At 44.0% G+C, this 23,618-nt stretch overlaps 1 protein-coding gene across 2 annotated transcripts in view; it reads right to left on the bottom strand.

The window, feature by feature from the left end:
• The window catches only part of STAG1 (stromal antigen 1), a 51,513-nt gene extending 31,877 nt beyond the window's left edge, over positions 1-19,636 (bottom strand). Inside the window, exon 1 of one of the 2 annotated variants that reach the window (XM_053461160.1) lies at positions 19,550-19,636. The gene's annotated coding sequence lies outside the window, so the exon portion shown is untranslated. The other variant, XM_053461159.1, reaches the window with a different exon arrangement.
• Between the last annotated feature and the right edge of the window lie 3,982 nt (positions 19,637-23,618).

Here is a 23,618-nt window from a genome sequence, read left to right as displayed (position 1 = left end):
AAAGGGAGACATCTGTTTGGCCCCAAATGTATTCTGCAGCATGACAACGACCCCAAAGATACAGCACAAGTCATTAAGAACTATCGTCAGTGTAAAGAAGAACAAGGAGTCCTGGAAGTGATAAGGGACCCCACAGAGCCCTGATCTCAACATCTCGAGTCTGTCTGCGATTACTTGAAGAGTAACTGTGTGCCGGCGTCCCTGGTACGGATGCGGTTTTGAAGGAAAATGGTCGTCACACCAGGTATTGATTTGATTTAGGGTCTTTAAAATTAACATTTTTCAAAGCATTCGTAACGTTCGTGCATATCTGCCTAAAATGTTTTAACAGTACTGTACAATATATATATAGATAGATACAGATAGCTGCGGAGTGCAGGTCACATGTTCGCAGCAGGAAATTGACTTATGATGTAACACATTTGGTTAATTACAATTCGAAGGGAGCGGGGAAGAAACCAGTCACCCCACCTGCCGGTGTATTGCGAGTAAGCGGGAGAGTACTTTAGTTTTGTTCCAATAAACTCCGCCAGAAGGAGAAACCGATCCAAATGACTGACACCCAACTGTCTCCAAACATTATGTAAACAAATAAGAGATGCTGATAATAATTGGCAGCCGCTCCCCTAATTCCACCAGGATTTCTGCAATTCCAATAAAACGCATCGCCAGAGGAAGCAGAAATCATTTCTTGTTCATATTTAGACGAGAAACACGCGAAGCCTTTGACGATATGATGAAAGCCGGAGCGGGATCTGCGCCAACAGCCGCGTATTACGTATCGACTGCTGCTTTACGTACGCCTGACGTTCCCTGGCTATACAATTAGGGAGCAAATTCCTTAAACTCTAGGCCATCACTCAATATAAGTCTATATAATTGCTGACCTTGTTTGCATGCGCCTACCCAGAATCCCTTGTGGTTGTGGCAGCACCATGAGATTTCTGAGGGAAAAACAGGCCTTCTGGCTTGTCTGGTGTCTGTAGATGAGTGTTTAATAATGCTTCTACTACCCCTTAATTTTAGGTGGAAGGGATTTCCATCACCTTTACCCGCCATAACTTTTGTTATTGGTATAAGCCTATATTAAACTGATTTATTGGGTGATCAGGCTCCTTTGCTGCTCAATTGGCCAGAGGAAGATCTCTGGGTGATGTCAGACAGCGACCTCTCACGGGTACGCATGCGCAGACAGTGTTTTCACGCCCTCCGAGAGGATGTGTTAAGGTCACCGTGTGAGACAGACCTACAGATCGGCGTTTGAACTCTGTGCCGATCGTGTTTAGGGATTATGGATTGTCACCGAAGCAGATTCCCACAATCAGTACTGTTTTGGCCATTCTGCGTGACGTTCCCCCAAGTCTCGGTGAATCGCGTGGGGACCATGAGCCGCATCTATTGCTCTGTAAGCCAAACACCCCAAACGATAAAGCCTCTTGACGTTAGACGAAGTATAAACAGATAGATTTCAGATTACTGCAGCAGCCGCGGCGTTTCCAAAACACTTTCATTTGTTTTTCAGGAAATCTGAAAAATGCTACTTTGGCTTTAAAAAAAAAATCAGGTTTTATGAGCCAGCTGAGAAAATAAACCCAATGTAGGGCGTTTCAGGTCACAGAAGAGGGTTCTACGCCCGCAATACTAGTGTTAAAGCAATAGTTAAAATACCGGATAAACGCGTTTCGAGTAACAGAAGACTGCAAATTCCTCAGTCATTGCGACTCCGGCAGATATTTTCCATACGTTTGGATCATTGCTCCTTGGTTTCCATTACTTCGTATGCTCTGTGTGTATAAGCCGGGTGCACAGCCTGCGAGCGAGTCAACACGCAGAATCATTAGTCTTTAAACACACGGCATATACTCGGCTAAATAAACCTTCCAGCGGAAGCCGCCTTCACGTAAACTTCTCATCTAGAAGGACGGCGTAAGGCTCAGGGAAGAGGTTTTTGTAGCATATTGGAAATGATGGAGGGGAAATAATCACAGTCTGCCAGCCGGAGAGACGCACACCGGCCGATAACCAGAAGACAACACGGCCGGCTGAAACCGACAGCTCCTTTCTACAGAAATACCGGAGGATTTATTAAATGGGTGCTTCACATCATGTCACATTAATGACTTTGGCATTAGAGATCTACACACAATATACAACTACTTTACCTGATGCACACATATAGAAAAAGATGAGGAGGATGGAGGCTGCTAAAGCAGGACGGCAGCTTGTAGGCGCGGTGCGGGTTTTACTGTTTGTTTTGCAGAATACTGAAGTACTTGCAGGGTACATTTGCTTCCTTGGTGGGGCTGTCAGGGAAGGTAACCGGCCCCCTTTAAAGAGAAACACACTGACCGCGTGGCGGAGAGGAAAATATCTTATTTATTATGTAAATGGAACACACGGTGCCGGCAGCAGGTCGCTTTCATGTGATGTCGTTTGAAAACAAAGACAGGCGGCCCAACATTACAGGCTTCTATGAATAAAGACACGCATCAGTAGTGTGAGTATTAAGTGATCGCGATTCTCACAGGAGTTCACACATCTTCTGATTCCGATACAGCGCACTCAAACCAGCGCATGTCAACAGGGCTTTCCCGGAGGCAGGAAGCCTTACGCGAGCTACCTTTACAATGATATTTACAAACATTATAGACAACGACGACACAGGAGAGCTGCATCTGCACATAATATAACACGGCAAACCGTGCGCGATCACACCGAATCCAGCGAGAGAATGAAAAGGCTGCGATCATTCTCACACCATGTGAGGCGGTCAAGAATAAAAGGTGAATCCGGCGCTCGTATGCGCTCATTCCCAAAGCATCCAATGAAACGACTCGGTGAGCAGGGGTATTTAATTGTCTGTTATCGTGTGATAGTAACTGCGCTACGGAATCTGCGGGGGCTATATAACTGAATGTAATGTAATTGGCTGCTGTTTCATTTTAATACATTCTTGAGATCTTTAAAATGCCCGGGAGTGTTTGGGGCAATTTGGGATTGTTGCCATTAACGCGATTCTAACATATCGATGCTTTATGCCTTTCCAGGTGACCTGACTTATGCTGCTGGTGTTCCTCACTCCCTTGAACACTCAGCGCGTGACCATTTGTTTCCATCAGAAAAGCAAAGAAAGTAACCCCACCTTACAAATACGTGAAGCCCCTACGAGAAAGACCCCTCTAATCATTTTGGACTGGCTGACTCACTGTGCAAGAAGTAAAGGTGCCGTTCCACCTGCTACATGTAGCACTTAGTATAAAAAGAGACGCACGAGAGACATAACTCATTATTTTGTAACTCAATTTAAACGATAATCTTAAAGGGTCACTGCAGACATTATATGGACTTTAATGAAAGCTACTTGGCCCCTTTGCAAGTTGGATGTCCCAAAAATGTAAACACATGGCAGGAATTACAGCTTAGTCAAGTCCTGAAAGGGCAAGTTATTAACATAAAAAAATAAGTACCGCAGTCATAGTAACAAATACGTAAATATTTACAGAAGAAAACTGCCAGCTTAACAAAAAAGGACATAAAAAGACTTAGATATATCAAGGAAAAGGGGAAAAAGTAAAGTAAAAATAATGAGAGACTAATGGAGTTACAGAACGAGGATAAACATCTAAATAAACACTAAACGGAGGAAGGCGGGGGGAGCAGAGCTCAAACAGAAACAATGAGACACGCGAAGCACGCGTGTTTACAGAGAACACGTTCTACTTGAACTCTCCAAAGTAAATGAGACAAATCCACGGGATCCAGCGGGAGATGCTAGTGACGGGAGTAGTTCCATCGGACTGGAGGTTGGCGGTTGTGGTAAAAACGCGGCCAACTACAGCCCAGTAAAGCGCCACATCAGTGTTTGGGAGACTAACGGAAACCACGCTGAGGAAAGGATTGTTAAATATCTGGATATAAATGTATGAAGAGAGACAGGACGGGTAACTAAAGTACCAGACGGGTGACTAAAGTACCAGACCAGCTGTTAGTATCGCCGTCTAGAATCAGTAAGGCATTCGGCACGGTCCCCATAGAAGACATGACTACCAAGAACGCAGTCATTTCTTAAAATAATGGTTTTTAAAAATATCACTATTCTAAAAATAAAGAGCAGCATAAATGCGGAATGGGATGAACTTTATTTATCACAGGAATTAAAGCACCAACAACCTTTAAGCGTCAATAAAACAGCATGACTATGGTCATTTGACATCGACTTGGCTGTCACCTCTGAATGTACAGTCCAGGTACCTAGAAAGGAAGGGATTCACTCTGACGGGGTCTCCCAAAGTATCCCTCTACAGAGTAAATCCTTAAAATTAAGTGAAAATGCCCCGGCTGTATCCACTACATGGGCAACACGAACAATAACATTTGGCACTGAAGAGAACTGGGTTTTATTTCACATTTTCCCAGTAATTTATGCTTATTCTGCAGGCTGCTATTTCCAGCAGTCACGGGAGGATCGGTTCTTCACCAGTTCCCCGCATGGGGCTAACGGCTCATTTCAAAGCGAATTATAATACCCGATCGTCTTAATTAGCGAGAAAGTCCCTCCGAGATATTCAGACAGAGGCCGGTATAACAAGAACCGAGTCTGCGTGTTACACAGGACCAGGAAGCCGTTACAAACATTAGACGCTTGTGACAACTGATCGTAGAAACAGAAACCAAGCGGTATTTTAACGAAGTTTGGTTAGGTTACAGAAGTGTTGGAAATGTATAGTGGCCGCTCTCCTTCGAGGCATCAACGTTCCTATTCTCTTATTTCAATAGATGTCTAAAAGATTCTCAGACACCAACTTGGAAGAGTTTGCGGAGCTACGCGGTGTTTGCTGTCCACTGCAGACTGCGCTGAACGCAAATTAATAAACGCTCGTAATCCCCGCGAAGAGCCGAGACCGCCGCGTGACCAGGATATGAGAGCGAGCCCCCGCCGCCCGTCTGCCGCTCTTAGATTTGATCAGTCCTGCTCCATATTAGTTAGCATTAAGAAGCAATCATGTAAACGGAGCTGCTTGTGACCTACTGGATGGTTGCTATAGTAACACTGCTTTCTGCAATACATGATATGCATTTTAAGTGCCCTCTCTTCATAAGCTGCCGGGATGGGGATTTACTTTGCCGTCTGTAACTGGAAATTACAGGCAAAAAGTGAGCGTGCGTTAGAGATTAAAATATCCACGAGACTGGAACGACCCAAAGAAGGACAAACTTTGACCAAACTAACCCAGTGCGATCTCCCACCGCTGTCTACACGGAAGAGTTCTGTATCTGTAGACGCGCCGGTACCGGGGTCAGAGAGCCGCCTGGCGTTATTACGGACGGAACCTCCATTTGTTTGGGACGCAGGGCTGCTCTGTAGAGCATGGCTCGGGGGTCCCGGGGTGTGTAGAGCTGTGACGGTGTCTCTACATGCGTGTAAAGCATCCGATCTATGAAAGGAGGCGCAGCGGGTGATGAGAATCCCTTATAGAATTTATGCACGGAAGCAAACGTTCTCTGCCGCAATAAAGTTAGCCAGTCCTGTTCGTGTTCAACGCGATTAAATACAAGAATCCACAGACCGTACGGACAATACGAGACGGACCGAAACGCCATCATCCTTTCAATAACTCAGCTCAGATTTCCAATTTCTGTAAGAACCCAATGCAACGCTTGCATTGTACCCGTGGGGCGTTAGTAACACATTAAACCGGGTGACAAACCTTTAAACATTACAATGAGCGAGTATCAGGTTTCTATAGGTAGACACATGCACTTTAATGTATAGGATAGCTGTGCTGCCCCTTCAGTGTTCATATTGTCTTTTAAATGCATGGGAAGATACATGAAGAACCCCCACCCCAATATATAGTATACACCCGCACACATATACATATACACACACATATATATATATATGCATCGGGACCAACAATATGGACCGTTGCCGATGGTAACCACTTGAGAATATAGCGTTTCTGGAGCCACGTTCCACCGTAACATTTGATTGCAAGATGCAGAGTTTGAGAGGCCGGTTTGGTGTTTAATAACCTTTAGTTATTTGTGAACTATTAAGAATTTTGATAAAATACAAACCTTTCATTCTATCAAAAGCTTAAAATGCGACAAGCTGTATTTCCATATATTCCATATATACACCGCAAACCTCCGTTCTCTAGCAGTGCTCCGCCGGTCACTTACCGAATTATATCGAGATCTCAATTACCACACACATACATGCATACATACACATATATACACACATATATATATATATATATAAATATATAGACTCCTCTACTTGAAATAGCATCTCATAATGCCATGTGATGTAAATGTTTATCCAGCGCTGCATATGCTGGCAGAGCTCCAAATGACCGTTTTCTGTGACAATCTTCAGAAGTACACCATAAACACTCCCAGCCGACCTGCACCGCTTACTCACAACACTAACGGGCTTATTTACTAGGAGAGTCGTTTCAGCTCCCTTACTTAACTATTCATTATTAAGGGCTGAGCTGGCCCTGTATCATGCATTTCTCATCCAGTAAGGGCTGACCAAGATCTTTCCGCGGCAGAAGCTCACTGGGTTGGACAGTTATAATGATCAGCGATGTAATGGAGTTAAAAACACAACTTTCACAAACTCTCAGTGAATAAACCCCAAATTGTGCTTTCTTCAGTGACAGCTGCACTATTAAGCCTCATTAACCCCTTCAAGACCAGGACGCACCTGGTCCTTCCGGGTCAAAGGTCACCGGCAGACCGGGACGTACCAGGTACATAATCGATGATACGCAATGCAGCGTCGCTTTGAACGCTGGGATCGCGAGGGGCGGCTGCTACTGACTGCTGGGTGTCCCCAACGACCCGTAGCAGCCACTCCCCCTCCATTCCGTGCACGTGATCGCTTTGCAGCAAATCACGAGCACGGAATTTAAATATTTTTTTTAAAAAACTGCGCTCTTCAAGGGAAGACGCAGTTTGCCAACGCCGGTCCTGAAGGGGTTAAACACTCGCACCTTCATGTAAATATTTACTACCCGCCAGCTGTGTAGTCTGAAAACCTTCATGTGAAGAGAGGGTTAAATAAACTGGAGCTAGAGATGGGTTACTTCTAGACTGTAGATAAATCAGCCTGATGTTACACATTAACCATTATACTGCCTATAAAAAGGCAACGTTCAGCACAAGATCAAGACACGAAAGGGAAACACCCAGGGAACCCCTGAGGGAGAAGCTGCAGGTTTGCTGCTTCCTACCCACTTCCCAGTGTTTCAATCCACTGATTGGCTAGTTGAAGTAGCCAATGAATAGTAGGAAAGCAGTTTAAATATACGGGAGAGCCAGCGCTGGCGGCAAGTATTATGCACGATGCGGTGCGTTCACCCAACGGTACGAGCGAATGAAATGCAGGGGGGGAATGACACATCCGTTCCAAGCGCTCGCTCAGCAGCGCATGCACTAAAGCCCATTTAATAGCTGGAGTGTCTCTTTAAAGAGATGATACACACGGAAAAACTTGTAAAATGCCATGTGCGTGTAAATAAGACACATTGTTCATACATGTTCTGAGACTGCTGACTAGTTAGTAGACCTCGAGAGGATTTATTTTTAAAAGCTCGAGTTACTGTCACAACTTTAAAATATGCTAGAGACTGCGCTGGCCGACATGGAGCGGGGCGAGCGACGGAATAACAATCTGCTCAGAAAATCTGTAAATCACGGCCGGTCTCTGGGCTAGTCGGCCGGCTTCTCGCTTTGCATCGTCATGGCGATTAAAGGACAGATGAACGCAGCTAAACATTCACATCATTGTGTAAACATTTCAGAAACAAACGCAGAGCGGCAATATCCAAACAGAAGCGCGTCATACCGCCGCTCGCCCGAGACCCCGGCGGGCCGGCAATGCTTTTATGTCCCTATATCCAAACAGAAGCGCATCATACCGAGACCCCGACAATGCTTAATCCGGGATGTACATAAAAGATAAAAGAAATAAATAGTGCAACCTGTGTGCAACACAAATTAATGCAATAAAAGTAATGGGCTAGAACACTCACATGAGTGGAGCCAATGTGACTGACTCCAATCGCTGTGTGTGATTTGGGATCACGCACCCATCTGTTGGTGAAGATCTAATCCACTTCCCCTTTAACACCAGCGTGAATATAGATGGCAGCAGGAAAGCCCCTGCTTGAATAAGGCCCAAGGCGAAAAGCGTTATTGGAGGATCACAGGGGGGGGGGGGACTATTTTTCACTTGAGTATTGCATTTGGATTATGTGTTTTTATTTGTTATATTTAGGGCTGCAACTAACGATTATTTTAATAATCGATTAGTTGGCCGATTATTTTGTCGATTAATCGATTAATCGGAAAAAAAATACATTATTTTAAATTGAAGAAAAATTGCAATAAAAAACGTACAATTTACACTTTCATCTCTTTATTGCAATGGCCTCTCTCTATTCACCTTCTTATTTTACTGACATAATAATAAAAGCTACAAGAACCCAAACACAGTGCTTCTCAAACTAGGTTTTAATACAAAGTTATTAGTAAATATTAATTCATATGTTAACTATTTTTCATATTTAATAAAAACTGAGAAAAAAGCCTTGTTTAAATTTTTTTTATTTACCAAACTGCCCCCAGTTATGCACATCTGACCCCCAGCTTGCCACTCTGCCCCCATATATGCCTTATACCTCTTATATGCCAGATTCCACTGTGCCCCCTGATATGCCACTGTGCCCCTGTGCCCCTGATATGCCTTATACTCCTTATATGCCAGTGATATGCAACTGAGCCCCCTGATATACCTTTTACCCCCAGATTTGTTTTATGCCCCCCTGATATGCCTAATATCCATATGCCTTATACCCCCTATATGCCCTAAAAATTCATAATACCCCCCATACACCACTATAACTCACCCATACACCACTCTGGCTCCTCCCCCTCCCATACACCACTCTGGCCCCTCCCCCTCCCATACACCACTCTGGCTCCTCCCCCTCCCAAACACCACTCTGGCTCCTCCCCCCTCTCATACTCCACTCTGCCTCCTCCCCCCTCCCATACACCACTCTGCCTCCTCCCCCGCCCATACATATACATCACTTTGGCTCCTCCCCTCCCATACATCACTTTGCCTCCTCCCCCTCCCATATAGCACTCTGCCTCCTCCCCTCCCATACATCACTTTGGCTCCTCCCCCTCCCATACTTTACTCTGCCTCCTCCCATACACCACTCTGTCTCCTCCCCCTCCCATACTCCACTCTGGCTCCTCCCATACTCCACTCTGCCTCCTCCCATACATCACTTTGCCTCCTCCCCCCTCTCATACTCCACTCTGCCTCCTGTGAACCTCCGTTTCTGACAAGACACCAGGGCGTATGAGAGGGGGAGGAGCCAGAGTGGTGTATTGGAGGGTGGCTCCCATACACCCCTCTGACTCCTCCCCCCTACCATACACCGCTCTGCCTCTCTACCCGGCTCCGTTACTGAAGGCACTTTCACTGCAGCTTCATAGAAGCCACAGTGTAAGTGAAGGGCAGTAACGGAGTCTGTCTGTGCGATGCAGATCCTCGCCGGCTATCAGAGAGGATGATTCTCTGTCAGCCGGTGGGGGTCTGCATCGCACAGACAGACTCCGTTACTCACCTTCACTTACACTGAGGCTTCTATGAAGCTGCAGGGAAAGTGCCTGTCAGTAACGGTGCCGGGTAGAGAGGCAGAGCGGTGTATGGTAGGGGGGAGGAGTCAGAGGGGTGTATGGGAGCCAGTGAGGGGAATCCAGGTCTCCTGCAGCGTCGCGGGGGATCTGGATTCCGGTGTTATAATCCGATCTCTGTTTGAGGTCGGATTATATAAGGAGAGGAGTTTTTCAGAGCATTTGCTCTGAAAAAAACCTCTTTTTATAATCGATAAAAATCGATCCGATTAATCGATGATGAAATTCGTTGACAACGATTTTCATTATCGATTATTATCGATTTTATCGATTAGTTGTTTCAGCCCTAGTTATATTGTGTTTAAAATAAATACTGCAGTTTGCACATTTGGCATTACTGGCACTGCATCCTCTGCACATTTTGCTCAGTTTTGCACAGTCCCATTTAAAGACTCATCCCCTACTGGTTCCATTATTAAAGGGGAAGTGGTGCCCTCAGACAGCACAGCGTAATCCACACCACAGCCCGGGTGGGGGTTCTGGATCAGAGCTTCACCAACAGATGGGTGCGTGACCCCAAATCACACACAGCGATTGCGATTGGAGTCAGTCACATTGGCTCCACTCATGTGAGTGTTCTAGCCCATTACTTTTATTGCATTAACTTGTGTTGCACTATTTCTTTTATGTACATCCTGAATTCTGATCATTTTTAACCCCAAAGGGGTAAGCTATATCTCTATTTGCTCATTCGCTCCACTCACTGTGGTGGGTTAGACCACCACTATTCTCTTTTGCAGGGACAGCATGATCTGAAGTTACTTCTAGTGCCATGCGCAGGACTAATCATTATCACTGTGTTACACCCCGCACAAACTCAGTCTACAGAAACGTTTATTATGGCTCATAACATTTCACACAGACACATATATACAGTATACACACACATACATATATATATATATACACACACACCAGCCATAACATTATGATCACTGACAGGTGTAGTGAATAACACTGATAAACTCGTTATCATGGCATGGTGAGTGACTTTGACAAGGGTCGAATTGTAAAGGCTATACGACTGGGATAGAGCATCTCCAAAGCTGCGGCTCTTGTGGGGTGTCCCCGGGCTGCAGTGGTCACTGCCTATCAAAAGTGGTCGAAGGAAGGAAAAGCAGTGAACTGGTGACAGGGTGATTGGCAGCCAAGGCTCGTTGATGCACATGGGGGGCGGGGTTTGGCCCATGTGGTTACATCCAACAGACAAGCTGCTGCAGCTAACATTGCTGAAACATGTAATGCTCAATCTGATAAAAAGGTGTCGAACACACAAGGCATCGCAGTTTGTTGCGTATGCCCATGCCGACCCCTGTGCACTGCCAAAAGCGAGAGCAAAAGAACTTGACCACAGGTCGAAGGAAGAAGGTGGCCGGTCTGATGAATCGAGTTCTCTTTTCCATCATGTGGATGGCCCGGGACGTGTCCGCTGCTGAGAACACACGGCATCAGGATGCAAACATGGAGGCCGCACCTCGCAGGACTTAAAGGATCTGCTGCTAACGTCTCGGTGCAGAAACCGCAGCACAGCTTCAGAGTTCTAATGGAGTCCGTGTCTCAACGGATCAGGACTGTTTTGGTGGCAAATAGGGGGACCTACTCAACAATAGGCAGGTGGTGATAATGTTACAGCTGATGGGTGTATGTATGGGATGAATACCTTTATGCATCACATGCGACACTCATATCATATGCATTAAAATGTGCCTGTAATGCAGCACGTAACACTCAGCAGCAAGATTAAAACATCTGTATATAAAATGCATTTTTAAAAAGTAGCATAATATTAATAGTAATTAGTCTTTCTGTACTCTAGTTGCGGCTTTCGAACGGTTGGAGACTGACTTTCTCTAGAGTAATCCATGCGCAGCTCTACATGCCACGGCTACCACGTTAATGGTTTATGAACGAAACCAAACAGTAAAACGGCTTTCATGTAAGACAACAAGAAATAACAAATAGACATGATCCACAAACCGAGCGCGCTGCTCAACACCACTGCAACAACGCATGAGATGGGGTCTGAGCCAGGTACGGCACCAACGTCTCGCTATTACGGAACATTACGATGGCGAGTGAGTAGTGGACTGGGGTATAGAAGGTGAACGAGAGTTACGTTGCAGTAAAATGTTTCTATTTATGAAGGAGACTTGCGTGGCTCCTATTGTTTAGACTGTAAGGTACACACAGTCCTGTCACGCCTGACACTTGTGTTACGCACAAAATAAATTGTGTTTTATATCACCATTTATTAGCCAACCTGAAGGACACGTTAAGATAGCAGCAGAACTTTTAAAGACTTATTCTTGCTGCTAGTTATAATATTTAATATTTCCAGATAAAGATTTTATATTTATAATAAAAGCCAGTCAGATTAGCAAAACAGCTGTCAATAGAATTTAGTTTAATGGGTGAATCACATTTAAATTGTTTTAACTAAAACAACAACATTAGAAAGCATTCATATTATTGTATATTTATTAACTGAAAAGTGGTTAAAAATATATATATATTTTTTTTAAACTACATACATAAACAAGGTCCACTTCATGCCGAGTAACCAGTTTGAACTATAATGTATCTTTAATAGAAAACTATTTCGATGGATTTTTCCTCCAAAGACATTTCATGAAAATAAATTTGATTAAAATAAAAAAAAATCCAATTTAAATGAAAAAAAAAAAAATTATTCCACTCTGCCTTAACCATAGAACCTATCTTTCTATATATTAAAATGTCTGTGTGTCTGTATGGGGAAGGGGGTTACTTCAAATTTGTTCATACACAATACATATGTTGTGAAGTACGACTCCCTATAGTAAGAGCGCACTAATAGGTCAAGGGACACTAAAGACATTTTCGTATTTAATGCCCTGTCTACACCTATAAGATATATATATATATATAACCCAACATCATATAAATGTCTGACTATAAGACTAAGACCCAGATCCCCCTCATTGCTGCAGGGGACCCGGATCCTGCTATCCGGCAGGCTGTGAACGTCTGTGCGATGCGCGTAGACAGCCTCAGCAGCTGCCGGCACCTCTATGACGGAGCGCCGGCACCACATGAACTTCTGGTGCTCAGTCATAGAAGCCCCAGCGGAAGTGCCGAGCAGCAGCGGAGGCTGTCTACGCGCAATACACAGACCTCCACCGGCTGTCCCCATTAGACAACAGGGGGTCAGGTTAGCCAATAAAAGGAAATAAAAACAAGAATTTTTTTCTCAATCATAGTTTTTATAAATACAAAAGAATAGTTTACATATTTACTAGTAAAAATAATTCCCTATAGGGTAGTCTTATATTCAGGCTTAAATTAAAATTGGGGGGGGGGTCATCTAATACCGAACAGATATGGTATTTGGTTTAAAAGCAGGTTTTCATACTTCTGAGAATGCAAAATCAGTGGCAAAACTTCCATAATGAATTTACTGCCCTTAATTTCTCTCCCTTTTACCCCACCCCAAAAACAACCAATAAGCTAAAACTTATGAGTATGATTTACCTGGTTGGCCAAGACAGAGCACGTGTGTGTGGAGGGGCTGCCAATGAGCAGCTTAGTGTTGCTGTCAGTTGCCATAGTAACATCTTACTAAATAAAGATCACTGCATGTTGTCGGGTGATCCATTGTTAGATAAGCTTGCTAGGATACAATTCGTGTAACTCCTGCTGTCGCGCAGACACTGACATCACCGGTGATGACCTGTATTAACCCCAATTAAGTAAAATATTTGCATATATAAACATATCTAGATTCAATTGTTTTTCAAAAATTAGGTCTCCAGGACTATAACTGCCATGATTATGTTGTAGTCCACAAACCCAGGTACAACAGAGGTACAAGAAAGTATTTTAACACACACATTATATTATATTATATATATATATATATATATATATATATATATATATATATATATATATATATATATATATATATATATATATATATATATAGTTTGCTGTCACCTACATGCCCTCTATGATTGACTACACTTTCCTGTCTCCCCTTCACTGGTCCTACATGGTTTTAACCATATATCTATGGAACAAGCAGCTTGGTGTAGCTGCCGGTTTCCATAGCAATGAGATAAAAATTCAAATGGTCCCTGGGTGCAGTAAACTGAGCAAAAGCTACATCAGCCTTTTTTCAGGCACACAGGAAACATCAACACATCGTAACACTAAAACTGAAATCTATTGAAAACACGTTCATGGGCACCTGAGCTCTTGTGGATCCATAATCACCAGAAGTGGGTGCACCAGCGACACAAAAAGGGTGATGTATTTTTCATACATGTGTGCACGTGAAGCCAATCTTATGTGTGTACCCAGCAGCACTGTGTCCTGCTCACGGGCAGTCTAATTGTTGCTGGATACATTTACCCCGGGAGGCTTGTGACGAATACATTTATTTAGTTTGGTAAATCCCAGGGATTTGTTCACATGTTTACAATCAGGTATCCCACATGCAGGGCGTGTCTAAACTTATGATTGGATTAACTTTAAATTCTAAGGCTTGTATTAAATCATACAGAGAGCACTAAATGTATATGAGCTCATAAAGCTCCAGAAAATACATAATCCCCGTCAACCCCCCAGCAGCAAGTACAGACGAGGGTCTCACTAAAAAGAAAGTGTAAGGTCCAAACCGCGCAGGGGATCCTCTGGAGAAGAGCCCGTCTAGAGCTGCATAAATCCATCAACTGCCCATAAACAGAGCTAAACCAAAATCTCAGCACCAGAGTCCACCAAAGCGAGGAATTAGCGCCCGAGGATTAACAGTACTCCTTGAGACATATTCCTGAAACCATCAGCCCTCTGTTACTATCTGACATCAAAAAACAGAAGGATGACCACATAAGAGCCAATGCAGACAGTGATGGGGGGGCATTACATCAGATTAGTAAACGTCATGGCTGTTCCTTAAAAACTGAAACCAATCAGGGGAAGTTTTTTCTTTAAATATATTGTTGCTTACAGAGTCTCAAAAATGTAATTATTGGTTATTTACGAGACTTGTCACATAACGCATGAAAAAGGTAGATTAAAAAACAAAACACTGGGTACCAATGGAAACCTTCATTGAAAATGTTAAAAGCTTCTGTAATGACGCTGAATATTAAGCATGCATTACGTGAAAGCATTTGCGTGTTTACTGCAGATTACATGTTTCTGAATAACAACAATTTGCCGCTATGCTTTGGCGTTTTACTTTCGTTGCACTCAGAGCCGGCCTCGTACCACGCGCTGCGCTCCATCAAGTCATTATCTGGAGAAACTTGGTAACAGACGGAAGGTCGATAATGAATTGTTTTGTGCTCCTATATTGTTAACCCCGGCTTCCAATATATAATCAATTATATTAAAGTGAATGTAGCCCTGATATTGAGTTTATGGTTTATGATGTAAAAGCTCAGGTATACTACAGCTAATGAAAAAAAACACATGACTCATTTAGGACATATTATTGGGGGAGGGGGGATAGAAAACCAAGCAAACTGATCTATCATCCCAAAACCGGACAGAATGCATAGAGGTTAGGGATCCGGAGAAGGTGTAGATCTCTATTTTTTCATTGCACCATTACTAGTACTCACGAGGTCGGTTAAGCTGCCGAATGGTTGGTTGGGGGGGGCTGAGAAGAGACACGGCATCGATAAGGTAACGTCGGCCGCGTCACTGATGCCAATCAATGAAACAATCCCACAAATGGCAGAGAACACACAGGAGGCAGTTTTAATGAATGAATATAATTATATTAAAAGCTTTGACTGCAGCGATTCTACTGAAAGGCCAGGTGGTGAAATGATTTTTGCCCGATAGGGATTTGCTGAATACCAATAAGTTACTTTATGTCCCCTACAAATGGATACTTTCAGAAATCCGGGTAACTGGAGCTGGACGCGTAACATCCGTCCCACCCTCCTCCCCGCTACATCAAACTTCTTACATTATCCATGTAACGCATCAAAGGCCTATGGGGGCGACTCAATCCTATACAGGGCACGCAAACAAACCGGACCCAACTCCGTCCTTACAAATAAATACAATTATTTCCTTTGTCTGCAAACGTCAGGGTCTCACTTTACTAAAGAGAATCATTCGTATCATTCATACTTCGGGTTAGTCCTGCGTATAAATATTGTGATCAAAACAGATATCTGGAAGGATTCATTGAGAGGCCAGCTGTCTAAAGGAACGGTTTAGCTTATTAAGATAAATCATGGTATTTAACAATGTACAGGATTTTGGGAATATTATCTACCAATGTCACTCAAAAACGAGTGATTCCAAAACACGACGTATGAGCCACTTATAATTCTCTCTAACACGGATACAGAGCTTTGGCCAAACCGGGGCTTGGCGGAGACTCTGAAGCCCCTCTTACTGGAAGTAGCGGGTAGAGATGCGCCGATATCTTCAGTTGGTGCTGAACCTTCTGCCGTGTACCACATGGACGATTTCTCACAGAACCTTAACATTTATACACCAGATACCTGCTACAAAGCATCTGCTGCTGGGGGTTATTCTTCAGCAAAAAAAAATGAAATCTGAGTATCGTCATAGAAAACAAGTGCGGATCCCGGGAGCATCCGGGAAGAGGAAGCAGCGGATTGCTTACAGAATTCTCACGATACATCACGTCAGCTGTCAAAGGTTTGGGATTCTTTTTGGTTATTTTAAGAAAATAAAATCATAAATGTTTGTAACGACCCAACACAAATCAAATTCATAGTAGAAATGAGGATGAACTTCCTTACATAGTTTAGCACTGAGGAAGCAGTCCTCTATCGGCAGACGCAGGGGCCGCCATTGCTGCCAGTCATGTGACACGTCGGCAGACTTTCCGGCTCAACCACCACGCTGAGCCCATTCTTTATGGTAACGCTTGCAGAGCTCCTACTTCTACTACCAAGTCCCTTCCTCTACAGCTAGCACACGATTGCCGAGTGACTAATAATAACTTGTCTCCACACATTACGTAATAATTACAACTGTTTCCATAAATAAAAACGTACGATATTTGTAAAAATCCATTTTAATGCAACATTCCTAGAGAAGTTATGAGCAGTGTAGATAATAACCACCCGAGAACAGTCATTTATCACATCAGCAACAACACACACATTCGTCAAATGCCTATAAAAAGGTTTTCTTTTATTGAAATAGCAAAACACTAAGCAGTGCGGCATCATATACTTTCACAGAAGAAATCCAATAGCCCCAGGTTACATTTCCTTGCCATGCGACATAAAAGCAGCTTCTTGTCTCAGGGTGAGAGGCAGCTGCCAAGTCAGAGAAAGCACCACTGAAACACGCCATGTGCATGCTTATACATACATACAGGACATGCTACATGCACGCAACACGGAGAGCTAGAACAAGAAAGATTTCCGTGGGGATCCTCATCTCTGACATCACAGCTGTCCTCTTACATGTCATGAACACATTGTGTGGATGGGTGTGGACCCATCACTGGCAGTCAGAGAACACGCAGCAGGATGAGACACGCTCAAGGCGCGCTCACACAGCATGTAAGCCACAAGTTCGTCATGGATAGGAATACAGACAGCTATGTTAATATTTATTAATGATTCTGCTCCTAGGGTAGTCAGCGGGCAAAGGATCCGTGTCCTAATACAATCCTCAATGAAACCATGAACGTATAACCGTGACCGATCCAGGATCATGTGCCGTCACCGCACACATCAATTCCATGTAACGCAGGGAAATCACATGGCCTTAGAATGTTCTTCAAACAGAACGCACAACAAATCCAACGCACCGAGCAGCCGGAAACCAGCAGACCCAAAACACTCATTTTTAATAGATTTTAATAAAAAAAAAATTAGACATTTGATTCTACAGTTTTCCCCCCAAAGTTGCAAGCGTAGCTGTGAATATGTAGCGTGCGGGATGATTCTCAGCAGCTGACTGGGGGATATAAGCGCGTTTTCTTGTAGTAATATTGCACATTTATTCATTCCATTCATATAGGTGCCAATAACTCAGCTCCCCAGATATCCCCATAAGGAAAACGGTTTCAATGCGGTTTTGTCTTCTTCTGGATCACCGGCAGGGACGGACTTTATGAACTTGTGTCTTTCTTAAACCTGAATAAATGTTACTATGGCATGAAAACATGCGTGAGATCCACCGGTAGGCTAGCATGTTAACTTTACCCAATACTCATTTTTTGTCTAAGAAAGGATGGCAAAACTACACAAATTCACCAATCCCGTCCATGACTGAAGCACCGGTGTTACTACTGGCCGGCAGATCTACGTAAACATGACCACCGAGCCCTCGCTGCCCTTCCTATCTCTTCCTGTATACAGCGAATCATAACACGACATGTACGGATGCGTGATGTAAACGTGTTAACGCACAATGACCACACAGGCTACACTTTATTGTTAAGTGGAAGCACATGCGTCATGAAACAGCTCTGTTTACTTTCTGTACCCCAAAGCACTGCGATAACTCCTAAAGATATTTATACATCACCAACTTCCACAGCGCTTATTACAGTCCATGCATTCAAAGGCTCTGACATTAGGTAAAGAGGGCCTGGCACGCAAATCTTACACTCTAATCCCAAATTAAACAGGATCTCTAGATTGTAAACTCCTTTGAGCAGGGCCCTCCTCACTTCTTGTGTCTGTGAGTCAAATTGTTATGCTATATACTACTTGTTATGTCCTGTCTACCCATTGTACAGCGCTACGGAATTTAATAGCGCTATATAAAACAATAACTCGACAATTTTAACCCCTGTTGTATTTAAAGGGCATCACATTACACACGTGAATGGTAACTTGCAAAAACCTTACACGATACACGCTAACACACACATGCCAGTTTCATATCCACGCAAACAAAAAGTGTACATGCAACAGAGAACAAAAACAGAGGAAGACAGAGCTGTCAATCATCCAGCAGCCCAAAGCTTTCCAAACAGAAGTGTCATTCCAATGAGGACTCCTGTGTGGCCCCAACATACATCAGAGTAACCAGATCCCACACAACACCCCAAAAGCGGCCCCAGTGCACAGCCAATGACGTAACAGCTTAACCCTTCCAATGCCAACCTAACAACACAAAAGGGCAGCCTCCATAAATCACCTGTCCAAGCAAAGAACAACTTCAAAGATCTGACACTCAAGCAACTGCACAACCTGCCGTATGACCCATTGTCCTTTCACAGGGACACCGATCCCAAGGGCCCAAAGTACACGCGAGCCTCTTACGGGCTAACTAAACCAAAGAGCTTACACTCCGTCTCCGTCAGTAATGTAGAGCTCTAATTACCATGTCAACCCCACCACCAGTATAACAGAGGATGGGGAGTGAAGATGAGAACGCAGACACCCTCTACACCCCGCATCCATCTCTATGTTGCAACCAGGCCGCTCCCCCTCGGTACACCCCGCCCGGTGTCAGTCGGTGGCGGGAAGCCCCAGTCCCCTCCCTCCGCCGCTTGTTCCCGCGCTCCGGCCTCTAAATCCATAAATACCCCACTCACCTCCTCCGGACATCCCGGCCCGAGCCGTCGCCTCACGTCCCAATTCTCCTGTGGCCCACAAAACAATTCACAGCCCGCAACCGATTCCTACGGAGAAGCCCAAGTTGAGGGGGCACAAAGGATCCGGCGGTAGGGGGTTAATACCCTGGCCCAGGCCCCGGGGCCGCAGCTGAGCCCGGTGAAAAACGAGGCTATAGATAGTTCTGTGGATATTTTTAGATTTTACGGTGCACGCAGGGGGTGTGGGGGGTCCGGTAAATATAAAAAAATAATAATAATATGAATAACCTCCGGACCGCGCCTGGCAGGGAGCAGCAATCCTAAGCCGCCATCTGGCGGTATCTCACACACCGGAATGGCGCCGTCGCTTGTCCGGAGATTGGGCGCCCTCTGGCGGAGAGCGAGCGAATGCGTGAGAGGGGGCGGGGTTCATGCAATCACTATGGAAACGGGCGGGAGAGGGAAAGGCGTGGCCTGAAGGGTCGCTATAACGATGAAAAGGAGGGACTGAGAAGTCGCCAAAGCAATAATCCGAAGGGGTTAGCCGTCGAAAACGGGTTTGCATGGAAACCATTAAAATCATTCATACAGTATGTCACACATACACTATATGCTGAAACGTAATGCAACGTGTAGGTGTTCGTTATATTTGCACGTATGTTTTGTTACATGGAGAGCGAAAAAAGTGCGCATGTGCGCAGCTCCTATGATGAAAGGGTGTGGAGCCGTGCGCGTGCATTTTAAGTAAACGATGAGCGCGTACACAGAGCGCGCGCCTGTCGTACCAGTGCGCATGCTCCATGTTTGACCTACCAAGTCGGAGAGCGCGTGCACGCCGCGTCTGCAGATAAGAAGTACTGTGCACGCGCCAGTGCTCGTGTAGCCATCGTGAGGTCACTGCGTCGTCTTGGTAACAAAGACGTCAGTAAGGCTGGAGACGTATTTGAGGTGCGCAGTGCTGCCACCTTGTGAGCACTAACGCTTCCGACAGGCAGTGCTGGTTGGAGAGCGTGGCTCTATTGTGTGGAATCATCTTTGGGTCACTTTCAGGTCTTACAAGGTTTCATTGTTCATGGTGGTTACATTCTATGCTGTGGAATACCTTACATTCTATGCTGTGGAATAATAGATCTCGGTGTAACCTGAGGGCCCAGCGATCAGCGCAGTGATCAGCGCAGTCATCTGTAATACCTGTAATACCTGTATTGGATGATAGGACAAGATGGGTACTTACAGCCTCTAGAATGTGGTTTTGATAAATTATAATCCAGCGTAATTATTAGGCTGCAGAGAGGTATACTCGTTCCAGTCACTCCTGCCCTATCAGCCATTTAAAAGGCTTCAAAGTCTCTGTATTAAGTGATATAGAAAGCCCAATAGTTTGAGAATATTAATATTGTTCTTCTTTCCTTTTTATCTTCTTTTAAAACAATGCCATACCTACCAACTTCCTGGACATGTGATGAGGTGAGATTTCATGGTTTGCGCACATTACATGGGCGCTGGTATGATGTCATTTGGAGGGATCTCTCTTCTATTGCAGGAGCCAAGTTAGAAAAAGATATAGAGTCTTATGAACTTTCAAGACCTCATGGATCTCTTCTTCAGATGGAACGGCAGACTAAAAAGCAGAGAGTGTCAACCACATACAGCATGGATACAAGGAGAGCGTAGTTGAGAGTGTTAACATATAGTGGTAATAAGGATTAGCGGAGCCACTTGGATAACCCATACTCAAACCTTCCACTTAAGGCCCACAATAAATACTCCAATTCTCTATAGTTACAAAAAGTCTAGTGTTTGGCAGTTGCCTAGGGGCAGTTCTGATCGCAGGCCTAGTACCTAAACCAGACCCATCTCCTGGTGCAGCCCCAATCACATCAATATGGCTGATTTCATCTTTGCTTTCGCTGTTATTGCCCCTTAACACATTTTCAGGCTTAGGAAAATTAACTGAATTTAACAATTTTAAAGTAGAAATCCCATGGAAAAAAATCAGTATTTACTTTACTTTGCTACATACAGTAATGAACAAAACATAATTTATTATATTTATTTTCCAATAAACTACCTTTAAATGCAGACCTGGAGGCCGCCATTGATGTCAATCATGTAATCTCTCGGTGACTTTCCCTGCTCAATTACCACACTGAGCTGATTCTTTATGGCAATGCTAAGAAGTCATTCTTGTCCAACGGATTCCATTCTTTCACAGACTTTCATTAGTCAGCATTTGACCGGGCGATTAAGACTGAGCCATTCTATTGTTTAGCACAAGGCAGTATGATAAGGAGTCAGGGTGTTCATCTAGTAGGTAACAGAGCTGGAATACATGCCCATGACAAATATCCACCCGCCTGAAAACATATAAACACTAGAATTGTTTTTAAAAATAAAAACAATATTTTTGATAACTTATTTTGTCGGAAGCTTTTTTTTTTTATCGGTGGTGACGGAGTGGCCCTTTAAGGCCCGTGGCTGCCTGATGACGTAACTGTGGCTGATTTGCCCAGTGTGCCAGATGGCAAACCAGGCCTGTCTATATATAATGTATCATACGTGTGCCTAGTTCTTATATGTTTCTGACCAAGTGCCAGCCTCTGTTTATCATGAATGTGAATGAACCCCAGCCAGAAACACACAAAGTTCTGTTATTGTGCCTGAACGTCAGCCAAAAATCTATTAGCTATGTTGGTTTTTGAATTATTGATGTTACTCAGATCGAGATAAATAAATTGGAATCCCTAAAATTCTCTACGATGGTAATACTTTATTCCTGGAAATCAGCTATGCTTCTTATTGGAGGGGTTATCTATTAAAATACCAGGGCACATACAGCACGTGGCCCCGGACCACCCGCTCTACAGAAGTACAGTAAAGCAGGTCAATATTACTCGCTGTTCGGTTCATAGAATTGCTTGGATTCTGAATCTTTAAAATTTTAGATTAAGAATATTTTCCACATTTACTCTAAAATGTCATTGTGAAGACAACCGGGCAATTTCCTCAAATAGCCTCATTTCAGCGCTGCGGAATATAATGGCGCTTTATAAAACAATAAAAAATAATCATTTCTGAATTGGCTGGGGTTTTCTGTGAAAGTCAACTGGATTTTAAGGCTGACAAACAGTGTCGCAGTGAAATATATGAAAACTCTCCTTTTTAGGTGAAGTGTCGATGTTTTAGGTAAACTAATAATTAAAATTAGTACCATATTACGCTGGTGGAGAACGTCATTAGTATTTAGATTAATAGACATCTAACATTTGTAATAACTGCATCAACAGCAACTGGTAAGTAATTACAGCCCCGACAGCTTGTACATCGAGGAAACTGGTTCTCAGCAGAAAAAACACGACCTTAGTAAACGTAGAGCTTCTCATACTAATCAGTGATCGTCTAGCATTGGTACCTGGTCAATATTTTACCGGCAAGGGTTTTGGACTAGTAATACCCCTAAGCAGTCGGATGGCTGGCCTAGATGCACCGGAGGGGGGGGGGCTGCCTCCTGATGCTTCTGATGAACAATCTCTTCAACTAAGAAAAAATATATATTTCTTTAATCTCCTTTACCTTGACTTTGCGTCGTATTTGAAGTTACTATGGAAACAGGAAATGCTTCATTAGTTTGGACAAAATGTTACTGGATAGTCATCTGTTTGTCATGAATTTTCTACCCCATTTGAAAAAACACTTTCTTCTCCAACTCTTGTATAATAAGAACTCCACATTATTTGTAAGACGCATAAATACCCTGTGATATTAATTAAAACTAATTTGCCAGAAACGTTAGAACCAGGTCTTTGACAATGAACTGCTTGCTATGTTCCCGTCTTCTGATCAGGGTGGATTTAATTATAGGTTGTACATCCCAGTGGCTCAGGTGTCAGTGCAAGGAGCGATTTCCGCTGGGGTCATCACGTCTTCATTTACAGGTACAAATAAAGCGGAATATTACCTCATATTACCTATGAGAAAGGACCTAGCGGAAACGTTGGGGGATCTCCACGGCACAGCTCTCCTATCACAGCTCTCCTGTCACAGCTCTCCTGTCACAGCTCTCCTGTCACAGCTCTCCTATCACAGCTTTCCTGTCACAGCTCTCCTGTCACAGCTCTCCTGTCACAGCTCTCCTGTCACAGCTCTCCTATCACAGCTCTCCTGTCACAGCTCTCCTGTCACAGCTCTCCTATCACAGCTTCCTATCACATCTCTCCTGTCACAGCTTCCTATCACAGCTCTCCCGTCACAGCTCTCCTGTCACAGCTCTCCTATCACAGCTCTCCTGTCACAGCTCTCCTGTCACAGCTCTCCTGTCACAGCTCTCCTATCACAGCTCTCCTACCACTGATACCCT

Source organism: Spea bombifrons, chromosome 3, assembly GCF_027358695.1.
Source record: "Spea bombifrons isolate aSpeBom1 chromosome 3, aSpeBom1.2.pri, whole genome shotgun sequence".
Taxonomy (NCBI): domain Eukaryota; kingdom Metazoa; phylum Chordata; class Amphibia; order Anura; family Pelobatidae; genus Spea; species Spea bombifrons.
Note: the sequence above shows the minus strand (reverse complement) of the source record. Positions and strands in the feature narration are given on the sequence as shown.